At 43.8% G+C, this 27,074-nt stretch overlaps 1 long non-coding RNA gene across 1 annotated transcript in view; it reads left to right on the top strand.

Annotated features, from left to right (window-relative positions):
* LOC115336048 overlaps positions 1–26,831 on the top strand; it is a 35,574-nt gene extending 8,743 nt beyond the window's left edge. The window contains exons 2-3 of the long non-coding RNA XR_003921600.1: positions 3,023–3,136; positions 26,732–26,831. This is a non-coding gene — a long non-coding RNA (uncharacterized LOC115336048). The remainder of the gene's footprint in view (positions 1–3,022; positions 3,137–26,731) is intronic.
* Positions 26,832–27,074: the final 243 nt, after the last annotated feature.

Raw genomic sequence — 27,074 nt, 5'->3', positions numbered from 1 at the left:
AACACTGGATTTTTAAACGAGAATCACTCTGAAAACAGCAGAATCGGTATGCTGGGAAAAAGCAGATCATACACACATGTTGTTGCTGTTCCTTCCCTCCTGCTTTCTTTTCTAAAATTCCTATCGGTCCCATGAGGAGCAGGAGAATAAACCTGTTGTCAGTTTTATTGCAGAGCTGGCTGCCTAAACTGATGTCTTACTGCAACATGGTTATAAAAAGGAAAAAAGAAAAACTGCTAAAAAGCCTTGCTGATGTAAATGATATTCCTGTTGGAAGACTCTCCAAGAAAGGGCCTCTAAAACAGGAGAAGCCTAATACATACAGCAGTATTTTCAAAACACCGACTTAAAAATTTAAAGCCCTATGGCTTTTTTTTCACTGCTGTAAGCTGTAAGGATTGCTGCCAGGGCTCTATTCTGAAAAGGACGGAAAGAACAGACCAATATACAGCAAAACAGAGTGGTCTGGTGGTGATATTAATTTAAAATCAACCTGGAAGACAAATAATTTTCCTTATTTTGGAATACAGCCTGACCTAAAATTATCACTCACGTGTTCACTATAGCTTCAGGAAATTACCGTCACTGACTCCCCTGATTTTTAGCATCCAACGTACGATGCGCTTTCTTCTCTTTTTCTTTCACTAAGGGAGGCGTTGTGATTATAGAATTCCTTGCGCCATTCTGATGAGGCTGACTGTTGATACAAGTTGTCCCAAGGTCTGGCATGACTGCTCAGTTGTAGGCTGTGTGCTCTCTTCCCAGTAAGCGCTGCATTCCTTCCCAAAGTCAAGTTTGTCATGTTGTATTTGAAAATGTCAATACACTTGGAAATCTCATTAAAATCTTAAGGTTGTCTTGGGTTTGCATAATTAGGATGGAAATCTCATGAGAATATTTTTCCCTATGACGCTGCTTATATTTCTTGCTTATAACCAGGCAGAGAGCAATACCACTACAAAGCTCACTGAAGTCATGTACATTAAAATGAAAAATAACCAGAGAAAGGTACTGATTTCTGAATATCCAGAGTTCAGTTTGGGTTATTTTGGGACCAACATACCGGACTGTTCATTTGTTACATACATTCCAACTGGCCTTTCATTGACGAGAAACCAGGCTTCCCAGAAGACAGTTCGAGGGGTAACTCATGGTCTCTCGTAGCCCTTAATGCCACCTGTGAGCCAGAACTACTGCTTCTGTCCAGTACCAACTCTTGCCTAGTCTTCGTTGCCAGTGCCTCCTTCAAAGGGGATTTAATTACTGACTTTCACTAGACTCTGCTTGAAATTTTAGGAAAAAAAAAAATGTGTAAGGATCCACTTGACCTCTCTTCTGAAAAGTAGTGATGTGAAATGAATATTTGTTGGACTATTGATCTGTGCTTGTTCTTAAATACACTGCAGCCTTATTAAATGCCTTTGGTCCATCCCTCAGCTGGTGTAAATTACCACGGCTCAATGAAGCTAAGCATATTTACATCATCTGAAGAAACAGTCCTTGGCATGTTGTAGCAGCCTGCTTTTTAAGAACGTGGCAGTTAGTGTGCCGTTTATAGCATTTACAGCACATCTTATAAGGCACATGCAAATCCACAACTGGACTGTTCTGATCACCAGGTATTCTTGGTGAAGAAGGACAAGCGCCCTTGCTTTTTGTGATGGTTTCTGTCCTGTTTTGTGTGTTGCTTTGCTCAGCTAATGTGAAATAGTACAGCAAGCGTGAATTTGGGGGACCCTGCTCACCCAACAGCCCTCGTGCCACCGGTCAGGAAGACTGCCTGTGCTGCCCTTGTGCCTGCTGCTCCTCACCCGTGAGCCAACTCCATTTCCAAAGTTATTCAGTGTGCAAGTGCTCTCACTTTTATAGGCATTTTATGACTCTTATGTTTGGAACATATAATTTTAATGGGTGGAAACCAAATTAACTCTAAACCCCACTTGACCAGTGCTTCTTGTGAAGACAGTGGAAATTCTGTTTGCTGCATTCCTGGCTCTCCAAACCACGCTAACCTTTTAGCCTCCAATGCTTGCTATGTGCAATGGGAGTCCAGAAATTAGTGCCATTTAATTCTGCTTTGCTACAACATGCTATTTCACAACAGATTTGATTTTCATAAAGTGAGGAACTTAACTAAAAAAACTGTAATACTCTCCCCACAACACCAGCACACATGCACACTGATGGACTGAGGACTTATCTCCATTAGCAAGCTACTAATTGTGAAGTCTTGCAATATAACAGGGATTGTGCTGGGTTATAGAAATTCTAAACAAGACACAAATGTAGACAGACTTTGAATTTTAAGAAACCTTTGTCCATTTTTTTGGATGTATTCCTCTGCCATTTGAGATAGTCAAAAGGAGTTGGGAATAATTGATCCAACATAAATCTCATACTTCACATACCTGCCCTGTTCCTGCATAACTGATCTCTTCTTCCAGTCCTGCTGAATATGTCTGCACTGTATGTATTGCTGGATATGTTTTTACCTCTTCCAAAAGTTTTCTGTTAACTAGTTGTCATACAAGGAAGAAAATGCATTTAAATGTTATATTGATTTGCTCACGAGGTACTGCAATTGTGAGATAACTATATGTTGGTAAACACTATTTGGCATCTCTAAAGCGAAAAATAGATTAAAATTAGAAAAGACCATAAAAGCATCCTGAAGACTATTCCTGTATCTGTGGGAAAGGCTTGGAATGCACAGTTATTTCAATAAAAAGATATGTGGGAAAGGAGGGGGGGGTCATGCTTCAGGTCTCCAAACATTGTAACGCTTTTATTGCCATCATATTATGCATCCCTCTGTAGCTTTTCCTCTCTCAGATAATTTTTCTTTCCTGCCTATGTTTGAATATTCCCTAATTCTTTTTAGGTGCATTAATTTTACCCATAATTCAGTTCACTTATAAGACAAAATAGCACATTTTGTAGGTGGTCAAGGCTCGTGATTTCATAATGCAAATGATGCATCACTGCTAACGGGCTCCTTTTTTTAATCATTCTTGCTATACAGGTATGAACATATGTGAAGATGCACTATTATGTGGACTTGCAGCACCTGTGGCCTGATGGTTGCTCCTCACTTAATGCCAAGATATGGTACTAGTTACGTGCCTGTGTCCCCACGGTATGTATCAGCAATGTAGTCTTGCTGTCATTTGGGAGGGTACTGGAGTGATACAGGGCAGTTTGGGTTCTTTAGCTCCCATCACAGGATGTCATCTTTTTAGCTCTGATGTAATATTCAGCTGTGAAGCAGTGGCTATGACACACACATACCACTTCCAGGAAAGTGAGTGGAAATTGTACGTGTAGCCACGGACAGCATTTGGTGAGATGAATGCACAGGAAAATCTCCAATCAAAGGATTTGCAGCAGGAATGCCAAGGTGCTGTTGTACTTTCAGTATCGGTGGCAATTTGCAGGTTTAGGGTTGTTTGTTTTTTAAACCAAGTTTAATTTTTCGTACAGACACTGCCACCCTCTCCTGAGCAAGCAAGTAGCAAGATTTCCAGTTCTGCTTTTCAGTTCCATTTAAATGAGCTGAGCCAAGCACTCAGACCTTGGTGCAAATGTTACATCCCATTGAGTCAGACAGCTGTAAAGGCAAGTCTGGGTTTTACGGTCTTTCCAGAACTGAGGAATCCTTGTAGCTAATCCTTCGGTCCTTGTCCCCTCTTCACCCTTCTTAGGATTATTTCTCACTTGAAACTTTCAGTTCCTTTCACATGAATCAAGCTTTGGGTCTCCACTGTTCCATACAAACAGCTCCCAGGCAACTGGGTAATCCCCATCGGCACCAGTAAGGGAAGCTTATAAGAGGAAAGTTTCGGGGGAGGATTAAGTGCTTGATCTGGAGATCATACAGAGAGAATGAAAGTGGAATTTCATGGCATTGTTTTACAGAATTGCTTTTTTTTGCTAACACTGTGCTTTAGTTAGCACAGCTAGGAATATATGCTGACACTGCAGAACTGAATTTTGAATCTTTTCCAAACTTCTTTACTGACCAGGAGTCTTAAAGCGTTTTGAGAACTACAAAGGAACGTCTGGGTAACAGAATTCATTGAACAGAAGTCTGCTAGGGCCTCTCCAGGGCTACCTGCACCCTGCTTGGTTTCCTATTATAGATTATTTTAGAGGGGGTTTTGGCATCCATTCGATACCGTCAGATCTTCCAGCAAAGACCATCTCTTCAGATCTCATTCACTGTGTTTGTTATCATTATTTTTCTGTACACGTCCATCATTCACAGGTTATGATTTTAACTGTACTGGAGTGCAGACTCTGTGGTGTCTTTTACCCGAAACACTCTTTTATATTACATACCTTTGACTCAGGTACTCGTCCCATAAAGAGTTACCCTTATCTTAATCTCCTCTATTCTACTGTGCAGCAACAGAAACCAGCACAACTTGAACTTTCTCATGTGTAATCTTGCATCTAGAGTGTGCTTGTTATCCTTTCCAATTTTCAATATTTACTGTGCCAGCTGTTTATTAGAAATATCTTTCATCTTTTTAGAAATTGCTAGCATTGGTATCTTGAAAGGTACTGTATCTATGATTAAATTTCTATCGTGGTGCTTAAGGGAAAAGTCTACTGCTGATCTCTTGCCAGTTGTCTTTGTAGCATTTTCAAGCTGTTGATCAACAAGGTTGGGAATGTCTCAGTTCAAGTTGGTATTATATTTTCTGGTGTCCTCTTTAATCTTTTGATTCAAGATTTCCAAAATCTTGTCTTATTAAACCATTCTCTCAAATTAGTGTCTCTCTTCATGGCATGTCTCTAATAAAGAAATTTGGATATTTTATTCCAAGGAGCTTTTAATTCAAATATTTCACCCTTGTGCCTCCTGTTTTCTATGACCTGTACTAAATCCTTGACTGACATGTCTAACAACCTGACTCTGGTTTTGGAAACATCGGTACAAACTAAGATTTGCTGCTAAACTCAACTGCATGTTGCCACTGTGCCATTGCCACTGTGACAGCAGCTAAGGTACTATGGGTTTTTGCTCCTGACTGTTGTGCTAAGGAGCAACTTCAGTACCACTTTGGTGTCATAAACTGCAGAGCAAAGACGATATGCAATGCAGCATTTGTAAGAGCAAGTGGATGCTTTAATAGTCTCAACTTAAGTCTTAGGTTTAAAATACACAGATAAGAGTCCTAGAATGGACAAGTCTATTCTTTGCCCTTTTGTTCTTAATAAACAGAATTCCATGCAGCTGCATGTCTTTCATGCCTGACTGGAAAACAAAGGCCTGTCTGTTCTGCATATGGAATTTAAGTTCTCTTCCTGCATAAAAGCAGTCTCGTGTTAAACCTGGTACGTTTGGTCAAAATGCCATGTTTCTCAGTTGTGTTGGACACTACACAACCCCCTTTTATGAGTGTGCTGGCTTCCACACAGCATTTGGAGTTGGCTTCTGTGTATCTTCTACTGCTGCAACAATGGTAACTTTCATATAGGAAATCAGGAATATTTTCCTTGGGAAATGTCTAGAGCCTATGATGCCTAAACTCACACACGTAAGAGGAGAGTGGCATGATCCTTCAGATTTATACTCAGCAGTGTGCTTGCACGCAATAGCTCTATTCTCAGAAGGCCACAGCTAACATTAAGCCACTCCACACGGGGCGGGGTTTTTTTTGCTTGCCAGGGATGATTTTAAAAGCATCCTCAAAACTGAACAAGTTCAAATAGTATCCTACATGTTGTCCATCATTGAGAGATTCAGACCAATAATCTGAAAAGAGCTAATCAGAACTTTTCTCATGTATTGTGTTTTTAGTGATTACCCTGGTAGAAAATTTTCCTAATGCCATTTGTCTACCCGCAAATGTAGACAACCTTCACCTCCAGCTGCTCCTGATCAACAAAGCTTTATATGTTTTCAACTTAAAACGTCCTTAATGTCCTTATCCTTAAAAGGATAAACTATCAATTTAAGGGCTTGTTAGCCTCAATTCCATTTCTGTTTGGTGTGATTATACCAATGAAACGGGTCTCTTCAGGTTCTAAGAGATGTATCAACATGAAGTTTGTTGCAACTTCTGCTTTCCTATTTTTTCTGAAAAAAAAATTCATCTACGCAAAATCCCCCTTCCTTGGTACACATTAGGCCTTCTCTGACTCCTCTGCTGCCAGCTTAAGAGAGGGCAGCATTGCATTGCTGCAGCTGAGCTTCCCCTAAAGAAGATCTAGGAATATGTGTAGTCCACGCAGATAAATAGAAAGAACCCAAGTCCTTGCAGTCTTGGCACATAGTGCTGCTGGGCCTGCAATGGAAACTTTTGCAAGGTTGTGAGTATAGAGTTTAATACCAGCATTGGCAAGCAACTTAGCATAGTGCTGTCCCTGACAGCTTCGATTTAAGTTCATGTCCAATGACAATGAACAAGGTACAAGACTCTTTCCCAGGGGATCACCAGCTGTGGTGGGGGCAGCAGCTTCAGAGAGCAGCAGGATGGTTTCCCTGGGACCCAGGAGCACCCAGAACTGATGAAGATCATGTTAGAGGGAAACTTCAATCCTTTCCTTGTGCACATAAACTACTCCGTAGTGTTGGGATTGTATGTGTCTTCAAGACAGTCCTCTGTGTGTGTGCGTGTGCATGCATGTGTGCATGTGCTAGCGTCCTGCTTGTGTGAAGCTAGTATCATGCTAGACGTATGGAGAAAGCTTACCACCTCACCTCTTAAAGGAAATTTAGTTACGCATCTATTTCACAGGGAAAGAGGAAAGCAAGACCACAATCTACCAAAAAGAAAAGATATATGTAAGTGACTAGGTCAATATATGAAGCCTGTAAAGACTTTTTTTGATTTTTTCATAAAACTGAAATTAGCTGAAAGCATTTCAAGGTAATACATAAAAGAAGACGGCACAGCTGTCAAGACCAAATTCTCTGCTGATTTATAGGATTATGCTTCGTAGTTACGGGAATGATCTTTGGGAGGGATGTGGGAAGAATGAAGAGGGGAGGCCCCACTGTTTCTCTGAAGTATGTCTTTCCCACGTGGCTTCTTGCTGAAAGCTTGCACCATGATCTGTATTTATGTGAAAGACTGGTGAGTAGCTAGCTCTGCTGGAGCGTTTTTCAAATTAAACATTGGAGCTATGACAAATTCAAGCACAAAATGCAAAAGAAGGAGGGCATGCTGCTTGATGCTCCTTGAGTAGATAACTGCAAAGAACGGGGAGAAAAACTCATCATGGGTCAATTCAAGCTGGGCTACATGTTTAGTTTCTAAAGTTCAGGGTGGGGGCGGGGGAGGGAGCACTGTTAGGAGAAAGCTTTCCACTGCAGAGGGAAACATTGTACTTCATCATGAGGGATAAGAGGAGTTATTCAATGATGTAGCTGTTGCCTGGGTATTCATAATCTGAACCTTTCCTCGGTGCACACAGAATAAGGTACCTCTTAGGCATGAGTATGCTGACTCCTTGTTGACCCTGCTTTGAGTGGAAGGTTGGATTAGATGACCTCTTGTGGTCCCTTCCAACCTGAATTATTCTATGACTCTATCTCTCTGCTTTTTTTTCAAAGCTTGCAGCAGTTGTCAGCATTCCTGTCAAGTCACACTAATGTAATAAAAACTGGAAATTTTCAAGGATGGTTTATTGAATGCCCAGGAAGGCAGAATTATTCAAACATGAACAAAATTATGCTGGACATAAAAACATCCTAGTTAGAAGGAAATGTGAAAGCAGAGAGATAAAAAAAAAAAAAAAAAAAAAAAAAAAGAACAGAACAAAACCCAGAAAACTCCAACACATAAGAATACAATATATAGAGAATGGGGAGAGAAAGGAAGTAACAATCTGGTGGCCACAAAGATCAGACACGGAGACTGTGTCTGGATATTCACGTTACAGTTAGTGAATAATGTTTGATGGCACTTGAAAGCAGAAGAGGTTTTGGATGGGTCCAAGGAACTCCCAGAGCCTTTTGAAGCCAGAGGCAGAGATAATGAGTCTCTGCATGTGTTCACTGTTAAGCTGTTTTAGTTGCACGATAAATCAAATTTAGGAAAAAAAAAAAAAACTTTAAGCCCCTAGAGTTAATGTTGCAGCTGAAATAATTTCTCCGTTCATTCAGATACAGGGTGCCCACTGAATCTTTGGGGTGGTGGAAGACAAGACTAGGGCAAAGGATATCGGTCAGGGTATTTGTATGGCTGTGTGGTAACTGGTAAAGCCAATCTTATACAGTGGAATGTTTTGCGGGGGGGGAATGTTTTTTTTTAACAGTACCTTGTAGGAATCAAGAGATTGCCTGCATGATCACTCTCTTCTAGTGCACTAGGCTGCTTTTTTCAGAAGTCCCTGGAGTATTTCTGATGGCTTTCTTCTGGACCCTGAGATAGGGTTTATCAGAGGTTTCCATGTCCTCCCTCGCTGGACTGTGAAAGGGGGTAGGTCTCAGCTGACAGAGTCAGGGGGTGAGGCGGTGACTGAGGAGCTTTTTCCTGACACAGCTGATCCCCCACTTTGCCTGCTTAATAAATCAGACTTAGCCACACCACGCTACTTGGTGGTTCTTTCCTCCATAGCAATGCAGAGTCCAGCTGCCTGCAGTGTAACAGCATCGTGCAAGGAGCAGGGCACAAGCTTCTAGTTTGTGCATGCAGTTCAGGGGCTGCTTTTTGCAGTTCTTTGAACAGTCTGCATTCGGTTTGTCAGCTAGTTTAGCAGGTGACTCCTTCCACAGCAGCTCCACAAACCCGTGTCATTAGCTACCTAGTCCTTAAAGCTGAAGGGGATCCATTTTCTGGACCCAAGCAGTATTTTGCCAGACATAAATCTATGAAGGTGCTTGAGGAGGGGCAGCTCCATGAGGGCAGTGAGCGACCCTTCGTGCTGCACTGGACGGGGATTTGGAGGGATAAGTCTGTTGCGGCTGGCTCAGTCTCTGTCCTGGGATGTGGAATTCCATGCATGTGTACAAATGATGGAATGGAAATGTTTCTGTTCATCTACAAATCCAAATTTCTCATTATCGGTCATTAGTGAAATTAGTGAAAGTATCTATTAATGTATGCATTATCATTTGCAAATCTGCTGCAGGCCTACCAGTTCCAGAATCAATTTAGATGGCCATTTCTATGGCTTTGGCTACATAATACACATGGCTGAGTTAATTCACATTAAGCATTAAACCCCTTACAGTTTTTGCTCTTTTTAACAAGTGTTAGCAATGCATAGAAGATTTTTTTTTTTTTTATTTCAAGTTTATGGGCTAATTTTGGCTTATTCCAATTTCATATTTAAAACAATTTTCTTCTTTAACATGTTTTCGAAGATAATCTGTTATTGAGAACACTAACGACCTTGGATATTAAGTTCTAACTTTTATTTCCCTGAGGCTGCTTTCTGTATCAAAATGGAGGAGGTACAGGGTCATGTTGGCAGCTCTTATGCCTTTTTCCTTCAAATGGAGTGATACCTAATGCATTTTCCTTTAGATTATTTTGTTTTCAGTGGTGTTCTGAAAATTGCATTCCTGTCTCATCCCATGAATCATAAATTATGTCTTCTGTGTGGGTTTTAGTATTTGTTTCCGTTTCTTGCGACTCCCACATATAAGTGGATTTTGATGCATATTGTGCTAATATTATGATTGCTGCTGGCTGTGCTGTCTCTGTATCAGGTAACCTTATTGATCTTTGTTTCACCTCAACTACCAGCAGTTTTGCTGCACCTGACCTAATTTCAACCACTGAAGATGCTCTAAAATATTGATATGAGCAGAGAGGTTATTTTTCTTTAACCATGACAATAAAAAAAGTCTAGCATTATGCTAGGAAGATCCAGATTCTGATAGTTTCATGTAACTGTCTGAGCAGTACAGAGGAACTGAGAAATTATATTCACTCCAGTGGAGGTTCCTGGTCTTGAGGGACCCAATATTTTCAGAGGAGAGAATAAGCACTTTATGAATGTGTAAGCATACATACGTGCATGTGCACGCGCACACACACATGCATGGGTATCTTGAAGACAATCCCAGATAGAGGTAGACAAATATAGATTCCTGAAGGCCAAGAAATCATTTAATTTAAATAAGACATTTCTCCAAAATATATATATTTTTAATGTAAAGGCAGAAGCTTGGTAACAAAGTAAAAGTCTCTCTTTAGCAGCACCTGTAACTGCTTTTTTAAAATGCCGAAAGGTTTACTGGCCTTTTTTTAAAGACTATTCTTTCTTTTAAAAGCTGCACACACACACACACACCCCACCACCCCCCTGCAAATTACTGCATTTGTTGGCTGTGAGCAGTGCCTGAACTATGAGGGCTGTATATTGATCACACCAGCCTCTGTTTGCATTATTTAGCTCTTGAAGAGCATCTGCTGAGCATCCATCAGTATGGGGTGTGTGCCACCACCATATGGACTGCCAACTGCTGGTGGAGCCAGGGAGGTGCCGTTATGCTCCCATATATTCCCATACAACAATGCCATTAACATCTGGCGTACCATGGCACATGCTTACTTTTGTGGTACAATAACAGCAGATTATTCATTCCTAACTACGATGAACATCCTTAATGGGAGTGACGGTACTGACTCAAAACGAAGTTAGGGAAACTGTTACTGCAACTATCTCGCTGCGTGGAGCATCGCATGTGAAGGTCACGTACTGGAATTTTGTTCCTCCTATGAGTGCAAAAGCAGTCCTCTGCGTTATTTGAATGGTCCTTCTCATGCTGCCTTCTGCCTCTGGCCAAGACACAGGACGGCAGCAACTACAGGAAAGGTTTTCTCACAGTCAATTGGAAGGTAGGATTAATATCACAATAGCTTGATACTTCAAGACGCGCTGGTCTGCAAGCCAATGCTGTAACTGTGAATACATTGTCTACACAAAAAAAAAAAAGGCAATTTTCTTCAAAATTCAGTAATATTTTGGCTTGTATCACGGTTTACTGCTATAAGGCCCAAAGGTCTAATTAGGTGTTGAGTGACCACATGTTTGCTAGTAGCTGTTACAAATGTTTTGCCTTCTGTTTGATGACCATACTTCCTGCTCTCCAACTATGGCCAGAAAGCAGAAAGGACCATGTGGTTTCCTTTTTTTGTGCTGTGTGCCCCTGTCCACAGCCCTGAAGTTGCTTTATGCTTTCACTTCAAATTCACTCTTATGTGTTTTGCTGGTTTCGGGCTTAAATCTGAATCCTTCACACTCTGGCAGGATGAGGTTACAGAAATGTTTCAGATTTTCTTGGAATGTATTTCTGGCTTATGGAAATTTGCTGACAATTTTTTTCTGTAGCTTCACTGTGATCAGAGGACCATTTGTCCCTCTGAAGTTCCTGAGGGCCCTTGTGAACTTATCTTTCGTTCTTTATCACTAGGTAGTTGCCAAGACACGTGAAGTAGCTCTTTCGCGTGAAGATTTGCCAAGGAATCTCACAGTAACATACCAAACATTCATTTTTTTACACTCTGTAGTATGTGATTTATGGAGGGACCCCTGCCAAGAGAATGCACCGTTGCAGACTGTCAGAAAACACTATTCAGATGTAACAAAATATTTTCTCCAGGGATTCAGCCAGGTAGTTCACGTAGGTAACTTCATTCATTTCCCTGAAACAATTCCATTTTAACTAAAATTTGTTACATGAACTCAATTAGCAGAAAAAATTATGGTTTATTTCATATAAGCTACCAAACAGATGTCAAAAGGGGAAAACCGGCTTTGAAAGTGTGTCATATATGGAGCACCCATTCAGATGTTTAAAAAACTGCACAGGTATTCAAACCACCCTAGTTCCCAGAGAGGGTGCCCCATTTTCTCAAGATCTGGCTGCTTGACGCAGGCAGCTCCATAAGACTTCAGACCCAGCTTTTAAAATGTATCTGGGGCTGGACTCCTTTTAATGTCAGCTGGATCCAGATACTAAAATGCCTGCTGAGAAGCCGGGTATCAGCTCTTCTGAAAGTCTGTTCTCAGCTGCAGTACTGAGCATTTCTGATGCAGGGTTGCATGGGTTGGCCTGTAGCCAGCCGTCACATAACCAGAGTTCAATGCAGGCCAATTTAGGATTGATTTTGCACTGAAGGAAAAAGAAACTGTGATGCAGGAAACTCTACCTTCTTTATTTTAGGATAGGCAGACTGAGAGAAATGCGGTAGAAAAAAATGACTCATTCCTGCATGGCTCCTTGCGCACTGAACCATAAGTAAGTCCAAACATCAGCAGTGGAATATTTAACTACCCAAGCTTGGTTGCACCCCAAAAGATTGCCTATAGTGAGCAGAGCTCTCTCCTAGTCTAGCTGGAGTGAAATGCAAGCAGAATTATGATTTCCAGCTACAGCAAAGAAGACAATCAAACTCGACAAATCTTGATATTCTTCCAGTGCTCTGAGGGTCTTTTTCTCCCAAAGACACGTTTAAATGCTCCAAAGTGCACTAGCTGCCTCTCTTGACACCAGGATCAATTCAGATTGGAAGGTTCCTCTAAGTATAACTAAAGGATGTGTGAATTTGGACTTAATTTGGTTTAATACCTGGCATAAATGGGCTTTTTTATACCTTGTTTCTTTATAGATACTTCTAGTTTGTGCTTGCAGCTGCTACCAGCTGCTTTAGATGTGGAGGAGCATGGATATACTCATCCATTTGCTTTGCCTCTTGGTGTGACCTTAAAGTGAGTCAGGGAGAGGAGAGGCGGGGGAGATGCAGAGCAGACACTCTGGTTTCTCTCTGTAGCCATGAATTGCTGTTGAAATAAAAGGCAGTTTGGGAATGCCATGCCCTGTATTTTTGTAATCCCATCACTATACACTCCTTGATAAAGATTATTTGTATACTGTTGCTGACTCATATTTGTGATTAGATTGGTGGAGGCAGCATGCAGGTTTGAATTTGGTTGTAATTAATTCCTGTGAAAGAAAAACCTAGACTACTAAACCTTCTCACTCAAAGACTTAAGGCTGCACAAACGGTCTGAATAAATTAAAATTTAAAAAAAAACCTCCAGTGAGGTTTTCCCAAATATAAAGACAACCACCATTGCTCCGGTGCCTGAAGGGCAGCAGCCCCATCTGTATAAACGGCAGCTACAAATAGGAGATACCAGAAGAAGCAAACGTAGAAGTCTTTGATATCTTGTAACCTGCAAATAGGTTAATTTTCGAAAAGTTGTTGGCTAACTTGCATCACAGAAAGAATAAAATGATTTACAGGTATTTTGTCACAGGCTAGTGGTATTTTAGAAGAGGTCTTTCTGAAAGACCTCTTCTTCTCAGGCTGCCTCAGGTGTGGGACACCTTTCTGATGATACCACTACTCTCATCTCATCTGAATGTACTGCTGGCATCCACACCCCCTCCAGTGCGGCCCAGGGACTCCCGCTGAATTACTTATCAACTGGTGTTTCGACCAGGAAGTTTGCGTTTCCTCCCGAGCCTCCGATTCCTGCAGTCCTTGCCAAAATCCTGTCAGAGAGTCTGGACAAGGTCATGACTGCAATTCCTCTGTGGCTGGCAAAACCACGCTTCTCAGCTCATTGGTAGACTCCTTAGTTGTCTTTAGGAAGGTTATCATCTCAGGGAATCGCTGCTATCAAAAAGATTATTCTTAAAAGCTGTGGAGTTACTTATTCAGTCTGTCAAGCCTTGTTACATTAGAAGACTCCATGACAGAATATCTAAGAAATTTATCTTTTTGTTCATGGAAGGAAATGATGGTCCCACTAAGGAAACTGCAAATTTAATTATACAGTAGATTTCCTCACAGACAAAATTTCCAAGGACCTCAGTATGTCAGCACTTGCTTTCAAATCTTAATCTTCAGCACTGACTTTGGTTTTCACTTGCTAAAACACTTCGAGTGACACTGTTCATCCAAAGCAGTTCTCTAGGTCCCAGGTCTGCACTCCTAATTCACTCTGAGCTGTATTTACTTCCCGAGGAGGCCAAGGGATTCCTCGTTTAATGTAAAGTTGGTAGAAGTGGACCCTTAATTGCTGCTTTAAATACTTTATTAAGCATTATCTGTTCCCGTTGAGCCAAGAGACCCATGTGCTATTCCTGGAGCTGCCGCTGACTCGCTGTGTGCCTGCAGATAAGTCGCTCAGCTGCTCAGTGCCTTACCTCCCTCATCCCGAAATAGCGGCACTTTCCCTTTGCAAGCACTTTCCATCTCTAGTGTGTGCCGGAGTCAAGGGAAAGACTTCACAAGGTCGCTGTCATTACTCCTGTTTTGCAAAGGAGAAACTGAGGCAGGCAAGGGCATAGACTTGCCCCAGCACTAGCAATTCAGCTCTGGTCTCATCATCCCACACCACTTCACCACTCGCTAGGCTAGCTGCCTCCCCGAATTATTCCTTATATGCTAATCATTGGACTCAGATTAGGATTCACTGCTAAGTTTCATGTCTTCTTCCCTGTGTCCTTTCTTTGCGTATGACTCTGACTTTTGCAATATCCAAGCGGACACTTTTTGAATAGCTGAATGGTTAGAAAGAAATTCCTGACAGGTTTGAAAAAGAGCCCCTTTGGACAGCAATTGCAAAGCTTAAGCTAATGACCTCCCAGTTGTATTTGCCTGTTCCTTTGTCTCTAGAGAGGTCGTCTGGATTTTTCTCTTGGCTCACAATAATTATTAACAGATCTTTTTCAATTTAGGAGAGAAAGATTTAGCCTCTGTATTTGTAATTCTGGCCTTTCAGAGAAAGCCAGTATAAACAGCACTCTGTCCTGGCCCAAATCCATTCTGCATTATTAGGGTGGCATTGATTTGAGATCTCGCTCCATTAAAATTTGAAGTCTAAAGCAGTTCCTGCTACAAATGGGGTCTCTCAAGGTTTATACATTAGTTTAGCCTTCAACATTGCCAGATGGTCAAAAACTAGAATGTGTCACAAATGTTACTGGTGCCCTTCACAAAATGACACTTTCAAATTAGTCTCCATTTCCATCCATTTACTGGAAGGTGCTACTTCCCCTATGTAAATAAATGGTGATTCATTATTCCACCAACAGAGGAAAACAGATTTTGTTGAAATGTATGAATAGGTTCCTCAGGTTTTCTTTTCTAGGCGAATGAATAAATATTTTCCTGTCTACTGGTTGGGTTTTACTGAAGTCACTTGCATGCTTTTTATCCTCTCCCTTCCCAGTGTATCCAAAGAGAGAGGTAGATAGGAAATCTCCAATTCCTTCCTCGGTGGGGTACAGAGGAGGGTGGCCTCCGGGCAGGACAGCACCTGCCTGCACCCCCCCTCCACCCCAGCTCCCTCGAGGTCTGGGTCTCCGCAAGGCTCAGTGCTGCTTAATGAGCATATGAGTAGAGCTCATTTACTTTTTTTCACTATGTAGTTCAGGTTTGGAATCAACCTAAGATTGTTTGGAGCTGAGCAGACTCAGCTCTACTCCACAGCTTATCGTAATACCTTTTTTTTAATTTTTTTTTGCTTCCCTTCAAGTGTGTTCCCACTGGCACCATTGCTACCATGATCCTCCCCAGGACTGTTCTCCAGGACAAGTGGGTCCTCTATGCTGACCAAAGCAACCTTAATGCTGGTATCACACTTATTCCTGTCAGATTCCCTCATTTCCACTCAAGCCGCAGATCCTAAATGTTGAGGAAAGCTATAAGATTAGGGGTACGTTTACTACCTTTTCCCCACACATAGTTCCTAACTGGTAACTTCTATGTTCCGGCCTTAATGCAGGCAGACGTGTCTTCAAGTTCCTCAAAATTTCAGCCCTCCAAAATGTAGAGAAGCCGTAATTGTGGGTAGGTTTGTGTATACATGTGTTGTTTTGTTTCTTTTAAAACACCATTATATGCTGTATGGCATGTGATGAAGCAAGAAATTCCTAAGCTTTCACTGTGTCTAGCTCATTGATTTTTAAGAGTCTGGGAGTTTGGAGCCTCTGGAAGCAGCTTGACACGTAATGTGAAACCTGCAAATCCTGCCAATTGCCACAGAAAGGTGAGAGAGGTGAAAAAAAATCATTTTACACTGTAGACTTTGGCTCATTTTTTGACACTGAGAAAACAACTTTTGCCAGCAAAAGCAAAACCTGCAGAGCATGGGGTGGGGTACAGAAAGCCAAATAGATAGAGTTGCACTAGTTGCAATCCCAGGACCAATCGTGTGTGCCCTGTGTACCCTGACCACTGCAGTGAGGGCAGCCAAATTTTCTCATGCAGACCCCAATTGCTTCTCAATCCTCAGCAAGATTTTATTTGCAGAAGTCTTTGAGGCAAGAAGGTGACAAGGGCTGTCAAAGCCTGACACACCGCAAGGACAAGTGCACCACATTTCAGTGGCTGTAGCTCAGTATGGTTTCATTCAATTCAGCGTTAACCTAATATTTTCTTTAACAGCTATGTGATGGGCTTCTTCGCTTTTTGAAATTTCTCAAGCAGGATGCAATTGTGATTCTATAATCTTCCTGCTGACAACGACCATATCATCCTTTAACCCCTACTTTCAGCATTATCCCAGTGTCAACCTTTGACTCCTACTGATAACTGGTATCTTGCTGCAGCTTCAATGATCTTAAGGACATAGGTAGGACAGGGTTTGTAAGTAGCGATGATATCTTTCATTAGACCAACCGGTATAGCTGAAAAAAATTGGACAAGCTCTTTGGTGCACAGATAAATGCATATGTTGCACTAATAAAACAGTCTCCCTAAGGAACGCAAAGCACTCTACAGAGATGGATGAAGTGACTCAGGCATTTCTGTGTGATTTGGTCACCCCATCAAAATGCATGGAAATTTCTGTCTCTTACTTCACCAGGACAAAATTTCAGCTGCTGTGCAGTAAAGTATAGCTCCATTTCCTATCTCACTGCAATGCCAGGGAGAGAGGAGCAAGATACCATCTCTTACTTGCAGGGTGACTCCTCTGACAGCAGATGAAGAGGGGAGAGGAACACCAGTTCCAAGGGAGTTTATCTTATTGCATCTAAGGTGAAGAATGGAAGACAAGAAGGGGAGAGGGAACTAAAAATCCAGACCCAAAACAAAAAATCTGAGAGCAAAATATGCTCATTTCTGTGAAAAGCCAGGATGTTCTTAAGCCTATGTATTGACATTCATTTTGAAAAGTAGTTAGCCACTATTAAATGGTTCCTGTGTTTGTACAGGAAATGGTGTCATTCAAGTGCCCTGTGTTCTCTGTATCTGTCTCTGTTTCCCATCTTAATTTGCCACATTCGTCCTTGTATCTGCTTTTAACAGCTTAAGATCTTTGGGGCAGGGCATTCAATGGGTCACGCTGGTATTTTGAATCAGTTTCAGTGGCATCTTTCTTACTCTGTCAGAGATCCCACTGAAGCCAGCTAGGCTATTACTGATGCTGTTCGAGTAAAGATATCATTGCAACTCGCAGCCAAATGACTGTGGAGCATTTAAACACTACTGAAGAATAAACAATTGTAAGCAATAATATTATTTCTAAAAGCAAACTAATGCTGAGTATCCTTTAATGCTGTCATCCTCAGCTAGGACTCCTGGATCTGTGCATGCCGTGCAAGCTAAAATGTTCTTGTTCAAGAGCTTTGAGAAAACCCTACTAGAAAATACTGTGGTTGCACATATGCCAGACCTAACCATTCATACCCTAACTGAAAATCCACTGAACAGATCATATTGAGACATCTTTTGTTTTTCCTTCTTCAGTAAGGGCAATAAATCACGCCGAGTTAAAAATTTTATAGCTACAGCTGGTTTTGACTTATGCAAATGAAACATTTCAATCACAACATATGGGAAAAGCATATTTTTTCCCTTCCCTCACATAACTCAAAAACTGCTATCCTGATTTTTCTGAAGCTCTTCAGAAATTATTATCTTTGGGTGGAAGCTACAGACAGGAAATACAACCCAGTAGGAATTTGTTCAATTGAAATACCGCTGAGCAAATGAAGAAGAGAGAATTGGAGATTTTAACTACTATTTGTTTGTTAGCAAGAACTGTAGCCGGTAAATATTTATAAGATACCTCAATTTCAAAATTATGATAATTTATTACCTGGCTTTCTCTCTGAAAGAGCATGCCTGAAAAAGTTGCAGTAGATCAGTTACAGTTTCATTATTCTTCCAGCTCCTCTGTTGCTCATTGTGCTTAAAGCTGCTTTGTGATGTGATTTCTTTGTTGCGGACACAATTCAAAACCACACGAACCGAGTTGCTTCCTGATGGAAGTGAGTTGTCATTATCTCATCTTTTGCTTTTGAAGCGTCAGCCCATCAGAGCGTCTGGGAGCACCAGTCACAAGTGAAGACTTAAAGTGTCCTCACCTGCGTGCTACCACAGGCTGGGCAGCCGCTGAGCTGGCTTATGAAGTACTGGGGCTGCAAAAAAGCACAAGGGACAGCACGTATGCAAAGCTCACTTCACTCCACAGCTTTTTCGCCTCCTCCTTCTTCTTTAATTATTCCGGAGTCGTTCTGGAGGAACAAACCCTGCAGCACTGAAACACGTGCAATTACAGGCGGACTAATCCCGAATAAACATGTGCTAAAAACCTTATTCCTGAGAACCTCCTCTCCAAAGGAAGCACCGCGTCGAGCCCCGATTGCCGCCTCCTCCCCGCGCACGGGGGAGGACGGGAGGGCCACGGCGGCCGATCGCGAGGGAGCGGGCAGCGTGCCCGCCGCGGGGCTGAGCCCACCGACAGCCCGAGCTTCGCCTCGCCGCCGAGCAGCGCGCCCGACGGTGGCGGAGCCCCTGCCGCTGCGGTCCTCGCAAGGCCACCGCTCCCTCGGCAGCTCGCTTAACGAAGGGAAAATCTACAGGATAAGCCTGTTGCTGTAGTTATAACAACGTGTTCTATCATTCCTTTGCAATCCAGCTTAAAGCCCTTATGTGCTGTGCCAGAGAAAGCAGCCTTTTCCGTGAAAGCCTCCTGGCGACAACTGAAGGGCTGGTGTTTGCCCTGGGAGCGGCAGAGAAGGTGGCTTTGCGAGGGAGGGCAATAAAAGGAGGGCGGGAGGTCACTAAAACATCGGACGCGTTAAAAGACTAAGCAGATGAAGTACGATGCAGGAAAACCAGCCCCCACTCTGCTCCTTCAACCGCTTGTTTCGGGATTTCAGCAGATCGCCTGGGTTTCACCGGGGCACATCTTCTAGGAAGTTATGGATCTCCAACCTCGTCAAGGGGGAACGAGGAAATGCTTTGGTGTCCGCTCTAGACAAAGGGCCTTCGGTTTTATACAGAAATGAACTACTCGTGTGTGTGAGACTGTACACTAATGCGCACCCATGATTTAGGCTTGGGCAGTGGCTGTGTATTGTGCACCCTGCCGGCGTGGGACAGGCGAGCGGCAAATTCCCTGTAATGGGGTGTCCGTGCCCAGGCGCTGGCGGCGGGGCTGCAGGTTCCTCTGTGAGGAGAGGCCGGGGCTGCCCCGTGCCGGACACAGCCGGTTCCAGCCGGTTCCGGCCGGTTCCAAACAACAGTCCCACCTGCGGGCACAGCTGGGCCCCGCAGCCAGGCCGGTAGCGCCTCTGGGAAAACGTGTTTAAGAAAAGACAAAACGATGCACAGCTGTGAGGAAAGAAAAAGCGTGAGAGCCAGCCCTGTGAGCACCCGGGGGAGAGCGGGACGGGGGGCAGGAGGGCTGCGGGGCAGGGATTCCTCTGCAGCCCCTGGGGACACCGTGGCGGAGTGGGTTTATCCTGAAGGGCTGCAGCCTGTGTGAAGGACCCATGCCGGAGCAGGGGAAAGGTGTGAGGAGGAAGAAGCAGCAGAGAGGAGCTGCTGTGGGCTGGCCACAGCCCCAGGGCCCATCCCTCTGGGCTGCTCGGGGTGGAGGAGCTAGAGGAGACAGGAGTGAAGGAGTGAGGCTGAGACTCGGAAGAATGTTTTATGTCTTTGTTTCTCACTATTCAACTCTATTTTAATTGGCAATAAATTATATTAATTTTTCCCAAGTCAAGTCTGGTTTGCCCATGAGGGTAACTGGTAAGCGATCTCCCTTCTTTGTCTGGACCCACGAGCTTTTCCATCTTATTTTTCTCCCCGCCCTGTCCTGTTGAGGAGGGCAGTGAGAGAGCGGCTGGGTGGGCGGTTGGCAGCCAGCCGAAGGTCAGCCCAGCACAGTCCGCCTTTCTCACACTGTCTCCGGGGAGAGTCCGGCTGCACTCCAGGCGCAGCAAAAGGGCTAATGGCTTGAGTTGGACTCTAAAGAGCTACAGTTGTGAACGCAAAGCATGTGCTTACAAGGTTGTTGGTACAGGTTAGAGGACAAACTGCATCTCAGGTTTCTTCTACATATCTTGTTAAGTCTAGTGCACAACCAAACTGTGGGCCTCCTTTCCCGAGTCTGCCATTTGTAAATGGCTTCAAATGGAATTCAAACATGCATAAAGGCTACAGATACTATTGCATATTAGCTATTGTGGTCTGAAGGCAATTGCTGGCTCAGAAAATGCTGAACCGCTGGAAGGTGGAAGTTAGGATTACTTTCTAGAAGGGGGATGGCATGCAAGGGAGACTGCTTAGGACCTACCTGCCTTCAGCATTGCTTGTTGGCCAGTGGCAGGCTGCTGAGCTAGACAGACCTTTGATCCTGCAGTTTTATAGCTGATCTTGCAGTCTGGTATCGAACAGGAAGGTTTTCTACAGCCTTTTGTACAACCCTCCACTTGAAGCAACAGGGCTCAGTCCCTCTAAGATGACTTTTGGGAGTCTTTTACTTCTCACTCATAATGATGCAAGACTCCCATTTGTGACCTGGAATTCTAAAACAGTATCTTCAGAAAAAGGCAGTATTTACTTCTTATTGTCTGAACTACAGCATATATAAAATGAGGGATATATGGATATCTGGTTCCTTGCTGGCTTTGGTAAGTCAAGGAGTCATGCAGCCCTACCTATTTATATCTGCATTTATGACAGCATGGCCTATAGGCACATGAGACTTTGCAGTGTCATACAGGTATGTGCATGCCAGCTTTCACTAGCTCCCTATCAGCTACCTGCCTGTGATGCACAGCTCTATGGCTCTAGGCAGCTGCACACCTATGTCTGAAATGCTGCTATCATGGGAGTGTCTGCTCCTCCACCAAGTGCCTGCTCCAGGGTAGGCTTCTACGCTGCTGTCAGCGTGAACCCTGGCTGTCTGCTTATTCCCAGCTCCAGAACCTGAGTATTAGGCCCTTTCCTCTCTTTTCTTCTCATCTTTGGAAATTATCATGGTTGGGACCAAGTAGTTGTGTCTTCCTGGCTACTGTCCAACTATTGTTTAACTAAGCCAGCGTTAAATTGTCCTTTTCTCCCCCCACATTATTTCTTTCTATTACATGTCACATAAATGTGTACCCATGACTCTCGTATTACACCCATGTTTCCTGGTTTGCCACAGACCTGAGGAATTACCAACTCGCAAAGGAGCAGATCTGAAAGACCAGCTGATGCTCAGATGGAGCAAACAGACTGTGTTTTCAGGTGGGTGGCAGCTTACACATCCTCGTCCCCCACCACACACCCCACTGGTGCTGAAGTGCTGGTGCCAGAGCCCATCCCCAGTCAATGTATATCTGGTTGCAGCTTGCCGCTGCAGGGTGTAGAAAAAAACTCACCACCTTTTTGCCTTTCTGGTTTTCCCTTTTTCTTTGCTCCCTTTTAAGAGAAGGCAGGATTTTCCCCACAATAGTAATATCTAGCTCTTCATGTAAGAGAACAGCTGTATTTACTTGACTTACGAGTATCTTTACTGACAGATTTATCCTTTGCATCATAAAATGCCTATTTGGGCTTTAAAAAGTGCACTGACTGCTTCTTTGAAGCTTGCAGCGATAGGCCATTCTCATTTGAAAGACATATGATTACCCCAAAACTAAACATATTATTTTACACATCCCAGCTACCCCGATTCTTTGCGCCTAAGGGTCTCTGAGCAAAAGGTGTCATTTGGAGCACACAGCAGAGAAAACTCAGTTATGTAGATATTACGTTTTTCTGCTCCTTCTGTTCCAGAAGAGCTGTATTCGCATCTCTCACCGGGAAGCTGCTGGGTTTTTCCTATCTGATGGCTAAGTTGTATCTGTGTATACGGTATTGTTATTTTTGGCAGGCACATACTTCACATTCTTAGCATGAAGAACAAGAGCTGGCAGCCCATTGCATTAACTAGCCCCTCATGTTTTGTTTCTTGCCATAAGCCAAGCCCTTGGGGAAAGCGCGTGTCAGGGTGATGCATCGCAAGGCTGCGGGGGAAAGCATCCAGGCGGTGTACGGAGCCCGGCAGCCTTGAGCAGAGAGGGCTGCAGGGCCACGGGCCAAGGGATGCACGGACAAAAGGGGAGGGTGGGATGAGGCTGGGCAGGCTTGAGCAAAGGCAAGGCTTGGCTGAAACTTTATGCTGCCTGACGGCCAAATGCTTGGCCAGAGTGCTCGGAAGTGCGTGCTCAATATTGTACTTTCCTTAATCCTGCACCCTGCTGCCATCAGCGTGACAGCATCGCTGCAGCACGTGGGCAGCCCTGCCAGGAAAGCCTGCAGCCCCGGGCACGGGGGACACCGCACAGACACCCCAAGAATCCAGCAGATTTCCAGCACAAGTGATCTACAGACCATGGATCCCTACAGCCACAGAAGGGAGAGAGTGGGGTCCGACACCCTCCAGCTCCAGGCCGGAGTTAGAGGAGAGACGTTGCCAGTGAACTGCTTCTGCCTAATGAACTGCTCCTTTTCTCTGCAGCAGCAGATAAGAGCAATTAAACACTAGATAGCAGATTAATGATTACTGCAAAATCATGGTAGCTCATGGTGACAAATCTGTATAAATATTCACCACGGTGGTAGGCGAGGTGTTCAGGCAGTGATGTACCCTCTGTGTGGCAAATCATTCAAAGACGATGCAAAGAGAGAGCGTCTGGTGCCTGTCAGATTCATTAATTATCACTGCAGATGAAATTGGAAGAAAGACCAGCTTACGTACGTTACATTGCATTTGCCAAAGGTTGTTTTGGGCCCAGCTGACACCCAGAAAACAAGGCAGGCTCTGAATGTGGAATTTCCACCTTGGGAGGACACTCGCTTTGTGGTGTGATGGTTTGCAGCCATGGAATACCAGCTGATCTTAGATCTGGCTTTAGTCTTTGTCTTTCTATTGGAAATTATGAGGAGAGTTATGTGATGACACATTATACCCATAACCTCTGGCTCTCTCTCTTCTCTTCACCTCTTGCTTGCTATCTTTGGCGACAGCAAGCTGGACTAAGTGGATTTAGGGTCTGATCCCATCTAAGAATGCCCGTTAATAAAGAATGGAATGAAAGAGATGAAATTTCTGTCACTTATATTGAAGTGCTGGCTAAATTATCTTTCTAGTTTTTGAAGTGCTCTGATATACAGCCCTGGTAGCGTTTGAGACACCCAAGTGTAAGACATCACCTGTGCTGTAATTTGTATAAACAGGCTTAATTGTGGCCTTTTTAGTATTGCATGCAAAATGCCTACAGACTATGGAAAGGCAGAGAAGGTAAGATGATGACTGGACTGAAGAAGATCTGGATTTCTGCTTTGAAATCTCTGATCAATAGATTTTACAGAGCAGCTGTATTCTGGGGTTTTTTTGCCTTAAAGAGTGTTTTGCTAGTGCCTACAAGAACCTCATGTGAAGCATGGGTAAGAAATTTAATGGATTGCTCTAATATGGTTAAAATCTTCAAAAATAATTCAAGGATTTTAGCTGAGTTCATGTCTGAAAAGTCAGTATGAAGTATAACAACATCCTAGTGTGCAAGAGATGAATGTTCCGCACCCTCTGCCACACTGGCTGCTGGAACATCTCTCAGGGTGGACAGGGTAGCCAAAATCACGAATTGCTCTTTGGAAATCTTGCTTTATTTTAGGCAGAAACTTAACCAATGGATCATCAACAATCACAGAAGACAGCTGGGTTTGAACTGATACCACGTCCACCTGCCAGAACATTTCATATACCTGTATTCACACATATGTATCCGTATAACAGGGAATTTAATTAGATTTATTTCTTAACATGTCAGCTATCATCTCCCACATCAAAGGCATTTAAGTCTTTGCAATATACTCAATAGTTTTTGGATCTGACCTGTGATGAGTACAACCCTGAAAACAGACAGTCCTTGAATAGTAGCTGGTAATAAGTATTTGAAAAGATGATTGTGCCTCAGAATGAATCATTAAATCCTATAAAATGCATCTGTCACTGCAGTGTTTAAACTCTGCTCTTTCCCCCCCTCTACCCACTCCCCCATTTGCACTAATTAGTGCAGGATGAGCTGCTGCCTAAAAATTAAGAATTCTAGAATATTTAATTGATTTTGGTTCCTGTAAATACCACTCCTTAGGAGTCAGTAGCGAAGACTCACGCAGGCAAGTCTCATATAGGGACCGCATTTATGGTGCCCCCCAAGTTAGGGAGGCCGGCGGGGGGTGGCAGCCCTGCCAGGGCTGGGGTGCCAGTCGGCTGACCCCATCCAAGCCAGCCCCATCTCGTCCTCCTCCCGCCGCCCCGACCTGCCGCAGCTCTCGCGGTCCTCACGCAGCGGGTGAGCGTTCGGGCAACTGTATCGCACCCAAAGTCACCCGAGGGATGAGTTAGTTGAGCAATAATGGTCTCCTGGATATACGAGGTGTTTCAGCGCATGGTAACTTTTCAAACCCTGCTTTTTAGGATGCAGAAGTTGCCAAGGATTATGAACTTTTACTCTTAAAAGTGACATAATGTGGAACCGTGCTTACTGCACCCCAGTGACTCTCTCTTAAGTGTGCTCAGCCGGTGTATAAAGATGTGAGCTCTTTTTCACTCATCAGCTCTGAAAATTTACCTTGGATTCCTGCTTTGTCATCCGTAATCTGTTTTAAAGGCTCCGCTGGGCAAGTCGTTACCGGGCACCTTACCGGGGAGCGCAGTGCACATAAAGCACCGCGGCCCCTCGAGACCTGCTCAGAGCTCCTGCCGCAGCAGCCGCGGGGCCGTTTGCACCTATCTCTTTGTCAGTAAAAGTCCCCAAACGCCTTATGCTTCTCTGCTGTGCATGCCTCAGCGCTACTGCGTCTGTCACACCCCAGCACTTATTTGGGATTTGTAATAATTATTTGTAATTGGGGACCTCGTTCCCAGCTCTGCGCCGCGTGAGAGGGGCAGCCCGCAGCTCACATGGCTTACCAGCACATCTGCGGCTGAGCGCGGGAGAGGAGGATGCCTCGCACGCCGCGTTAGCCCCATTCGGTCCTCATTTCTAGCAGGGTAAACGGACCCCAAAACCCTGTTGTTGACGGAACCGCGGGCAGAGGTAACAGCAGGCACGTTTTGCAAGTCGCTCCGCGGTGTAGAGAGCTGAGCACCCGCTCGCAGCTTCTCAGGGAGCCGAGAGCAGCTTTCAGAGAGATGGGCATAGTGGAAATGCCACACAAATCGGGCTTGTTCTTGTATTTGTGGTCGTTAGGGCATTTGGTTCAAGCTTTCTGCAGACCTAACCCCAACAAAGCGGAGAATTTGGCTATTTTATTTCATTTAAATTCTTGTCAGAGTTTTTTGCTTGCCGCCTCAACTTTCCCCTCTCCCTTTGCTGGGACAGCTGCTTAGCTGGGCTGATGGGGCACGGGGCTAAGAGGACAGGCCCAATTAACTGCGCTGTCATCAGTTCTTCTGTCTTAAAATCCGGTGCACTTCCAAATTAATTTAGAATAGATTCGATCATACTCACTTACCAGGTCTGCGGCTGGGCGCTGCAAGGAGCAATTTGCCGGTGGGATTCTCATTCTTTGCAATGGCAAACTGCGTAAGTTCGCCGTACCGTTTTCCACAGGAAAAAAAGCTGGAATTTGGCTCTGATGTGGCGAAATGCTAAATATGTGTCTCTATTTACATTGAGGCATACCTCGTGATACCCTGGAGATGTCAGGGGCCTAATGCCAGACAAGGTCATGGAAGAACTGCTTCATTTTCTTTTATCTATGGCTAGGGAGGAGCCGGCATAAGCACTCGGAGGAATATGTCTTATAGCACAGCAACCTTCCCAAAAGTCCTTACTCGTACCTCCATTGCCCTAAGCTGTGACTGTCCACAAAGCAAAGCCATCTACAGCTCAGGGTGTTCTCTCTCCTTTTTCTGTTGTTATACCACTGTCTTCAGTAAATCTAGGGCTGAATGCCCACTTGTGCTCTCTGATTGCAAATGCCTTGTGCTTTGCCCCATAAAAAAAGAAGTGCCCTCTTCAGACTAATCTTTAAGAAGCCATGCTTTCTCCTTTACATCCTGCTTTAAGTATCACTTCTGCTCTGCCATGTCCAGCCAAGTTGACCAGCTTGGACCTCTTCTGTGATATTGAACAACTCCTAAAAAGAAACATCTACCTTGTGACATTGTATGATCTCCTTGCCACAACCCTTATTGTTCGATTCCCCTGCTGCCTTTTGTGCCTTCAGGGTCTTTCAGCATGTGATTTCACGAGTAAACAATATCTTTTTTTTTTTTCTGTTTTGTTTTTAGACCTAATTGATGGCAAAGCTCTAGTTCAGGATATGGAATTTCTCTGAACATCAACCAGCAAGAAACAGGTGCATTCAAATTGCCTTCTCAGTTTAATAGTTATAATGTAATTTCTATTTTTTCACCTGCCATGTAGCTACTGAAGTAAGGAAAAATTGTTCACCTTTTATTAAGCAGAGAGATTGTTAAGTGGTCTTAGTTAAGACAGGCCATACCACTACTACAAGGAAATATTTCTTTCCTCCAGGTCCTGACTCCTCAGCTCATGCTTCGAGCATTCGATGGGCTGCAGTCAGTGACCTGAAGGCTGCTGCGGAGGTGCCCAGCAATGCTGTGGGTCCTCTCTGGCAGTTGGTGCGCACGAGGAGTCATCATCGCCTCAGATCTATGGACATGTGTATATGGACAGTGAAACCAGGCTCAGGTTTAGGGCTTCTTTCTTATAAGCTCTAACGATTTCAAAGAATTTGCATCCACTTGGCTAAAAAAAACGGCTAAGGGTGACTGAATGAATGTAAATGAGGCAACTCCTCATCCTGTATTTCTTTATCTGAGGAGCAGTTTATAAATTCAAGGTAAGTATATCTTTC

Source organism: Aquila chrysaetos, chromosome 25 (assembly GCF_900496995.4).
Source record: "Aquila chrysaetos chrysaetos chromosome 25, bAquChr1.4, whole genome shotgun sequence".
NCBI lineage: Eukaryota > Metazoa > Chordata > Aves > Accipitriformes > Accipitridae > Aquila > Aquila chrysaetos.
Note: the sequence above shows the minus strand (reverse complement) of the source record. Positions and strands in the feature narration are given on the sequence as shown.